Below are 3,789 nucleotides of genomic sequence, written 5' to 3'. Positions count from 1 at the left end.
GAATTGTTAACTATCTGTTACAGGAACAAATTCAGTGAAACAAATGGAATCATTCCCATGTTAAAAGTTTTGCGAAGGGCCTCAGCCTCTTACTAGTTTTTATCTGCTTAAGAATTAGAAGACTGCTGTACATTCCTGAGACTGACCCTGACAAGAAGGAAAAGGCTGTTATTTTTGTGAAGTTGTGAGTTTTGTTGGCAATTTCTACTACTGCTGTCTGTTTTAACAATGTGAACTTGCCCCTTTTTTAAAAAGTGATAGGTGATTTTGTTCTTCCTTTCCCAAATGGTTTTATTCAAGTCAGGGATAGGACCTCAAATACTTAAGGTTAAGGTTTTGGGAAAGGTTTCAGAAAGGAAGTATGGATGTAACCTTAGCTAAACATTATTGTTAGTGTGTTCTAAATCCTGTTTGTTGTGTACGTTCTGAAGGGATGTTCATTTATATGTTACAAGAGTCTGTCTGTGAAATTCAGGTAAATTTTTCTGCATCTTAAGACACTACTGCACCCAGCTTTTCTCCTGTCTATGCCAGAAGATGCCATGAACAGAAGCATATGTATGTCAACTCCATGTTTTCCAGCATGATAAACTGTGAGCTATGAGCGGTGTAGATCGAGGAAAAGACAAATTTTTATTTTTGGTTTTACAAAGCTGACAGTTTCAGAGTTTATGATGCAGTGAATGAGATCTGGTCTAATGAATGGGAATTTTGCTGTTGACATTGTTGGGGCCAGACTAGCCTAATATTCTTAACAAGGTTTCCAACAGTGGGCAAGTTAGCTAACTGTTGTGCTTGCAGGAATCACAGAATGCTATAGAAACATAGATGGCTAAATCACATTAGATATGAATTATTTTTCTCATAATTAAGCAGCAAAAATATCATGCATGAAATTAGTCCTAAACATACACATTTCTTTTGATGCTTTGTGAGATTTGAGTCAGTTATGTGTTGTATGTACATGAGAACATATTTTGAACTCTAATGTCTAATTAATTTCTGATCCAAATTGCATTAGCCGTTGTGTTATGCTGCTGGTTATTTGGCACAACTCAGTTTGGAAACTGTGGAAGTTTGGGAAAGAATACCTTCCACCCTTTCCCCACCCCCCCTTCTTATCAATATTTAACCAAATGTTAGAAAATTAAGCATTTCACAGTGGACTACTTGTGTTTTCATTTTTCTGCAAATGCTTCATGCTGACTTCAGTAGCACAAGTTTGAGTTCAGCTTATATTTGTTCATGTAAGCTACAATATCCTGAATACTCCTCAAAATACTACCATTTAGGTACCTAAACTAGAGTGCTTCTGAAGATTGGGCTCTGGCTTTTTAATCTAGAGATTGTCTTCCTGGTTCTCGTGAGAAAGAATATTTGAATAAGAGAATTAGGTAAGATATAGAATAAAATATCAGAAGATAACAGAAAGTCTTCCCTAAGATTAGAATACATTTTTAGGGACAGTTTATCTATTATTAACTCTTTCATCAATTTAGACACATTTTTGTCTTACAAAAGACACAAAGCATTTCTGAATCAAAGTACATCTGCCACTAACAGCATATGATTTTTATGAATGTAAATGTCAACAGAACTGTACAGAATGGGATGATTTAACTAGAAGATAAAGACAGTTTGAAGGAATTTTCATTGTTTTTAGGCAGTTAGTCTGTAGATCACAGTACTATGCCTAATCAGCCAGAAAAGTGCATATTTCATTAAAAATTCCATTACAGCAGCTGGTCTGTCATTTGGCTCCATATAGATCTAAAACAATTATAGTAACATTCTTACTCATTTTGGAACAGGTGGAGGATTTCCATGAATAGATTTTGTAAAATGTGTGTCATAAGAATTGAGACATCTCAGGAATTATTTTTAAATGTAATATGAGAAATTAGAAATAATAGGATATCCAAAAATAGTGTTTTGTACAATATTGATATGTTTTTCAATTTTTTTCTCTCCACTGTTCTTTTATATAATTTTTTTTTCCTGCAATGCTTCCTTAGATATTTATGGAACTCTGAAACTTTATGAACTTCAGCAGTTCTAATATGATCAGCACTAGAGCTCTTTAAAATAGAAATAGACACTTGAAGTCTTACTGTTGGTTCTTTTAATAATCTATAGGTAAGAATCTAATTTTTTTTAGAGATAAACTGTTTTATCTGTGGAATTTAATACTTTTTTTTCTTTACACCTGGAGATCCATTTTTCCATTTCCTGTTACAAAATAGTTGAAGTTTTCATGAGATCTGCTTTGGACACTAGGAATGTTTTCTCAGATGGCAATAGGATTTGATCTCATTACTTTACAAAGATGTAAAGTGAGTAGAAGGTGGCTTCTGAATGGAAAGATAGTGTACAATGGAGTGTTTTTCTATGTTTATTTCAAAACTTAAGCATTGGTTTTTGTTTGTTTCTGTTCTGCTATAACACATGGGGTTTGAGAATACAGTCTTCTAAAGGCATAGTGAAAAAGACTTTATATGCTAAAGCTTAATTCAGCTGAAAGGGTGGGTGTTGTTCTTTTTCCTCTCCTTTCCTGCTCACAAAGGTGTCTGGTGAACTTCTGTGCTAATGGAAGGTAAGTGATGATGGTACTTGGGCAGGAGCAGGGATGAGGGTAAAGAGGCAAGAGGAAGGAGCAGAACCTTCTCATTTCAACTGCGGTGGAATGAGCAACAGCTTGTTCTGTCTTGTCTCATCAGCCCTTTAAAGTTTGTCTTATCTGGGGAAATCTCGTTCCTAAATTATGTTCTTTTGTTGATTCTTTTCTTTTAAGTCTTCTCAGGATAGAGGTTCAAGTGAAGCTGAGAAGAATTTCACCTATTTTTCCAAGTAGAACTATGGTAAAACTAATATTCTGATTACTTGTTAATATGCTGGATTACATGTGCTATTTTGTTACCAAACTAATGGCTGTCAGCTTTGATCCAAAGGTGGTCTCTTAGTGTTCTTAGAGCACAGAAACAGGCTTAGTGCTCTCTTTAACTCAAACCTGTTTATCTGTCCTAGGTGATAACGGAAACTGTGTCAAGGCACAACTAAGCCATGAGATGTTTTCCTGTTTGCAAGTTAAGGGAAAAGCTAAATGAGGACAAGGAATCAGATCCATGGTGATTTAGGACAGCCAAAGTTGTGGATGTTGCGGTGCATTGTCCTTTCGCCTGCTGTACCACTCATGCAGTGCCTCAGTGAACCTCTTCATGGAGAGCTGAAGCACCTGAAACCTAGTAACAGTTTTGAGGCATTTTTTTCCTTAACTGTCTTAGGAGCCCCACGTGATTGCCTCAGAGCTAGGGTTGGGGTAAGAGCAGCTGCAATTTAGATCAGCTTTGGCTGTTGTGGAGCTGCCTCCTGAAAGCAGCTTTTGTTTTTGCCTGCCATATAAAACTGCAAATTGTTGCTATAAGAGGCCATCACTTTCTCAACTTTCTTCTCTTTCTGTTATCTTTTGCACCTGTTTCCTTCATCTTGTTTGGCTCAGATTTAATGGCTTTTGTGGCTTTTGGATAAGCCAGTCCAGTGAGTTTCTTTAACAAAGCAATTCAGTGGTTCAGTGAGCTGGTTTTAGGTTGACCTACCTCGCTGAACCAATTCATTAGGTTTGGTCCAAGGTAAGTGGCAGGAGCACAGAGCTAGAGTTTGGAGAATGAATGGAGCAGGACTTGCCCGACTTTGGAATAACATTAATTACACGGTGATGAAACACGGCTCTTGTTGCAAAGCATTTGTGAGAAGCACTCAGGCAACGGAAAGTACCAGATGTAACTCCTTTGC

The sequence above is a fragment of the Apaloderma vittatum genome, unplaced genomic scaffold (genome assembly GCF_000703405.1).
Source record: "Apaloderma vittatum isolate BGI_N311 unplaced genomic scaffold, ASM70340v1 scaffold10901, whole genome shotgun sequence".
Taxonomy (NCBI): Eukaryota; Metazoa; Chordata; class Aves; order Trogoniformes; family Trogonidae; genus Apaloderma; species Apaloderma vittatum.
Note: the sequence above shows the minus strand (reverse complement) of the source record.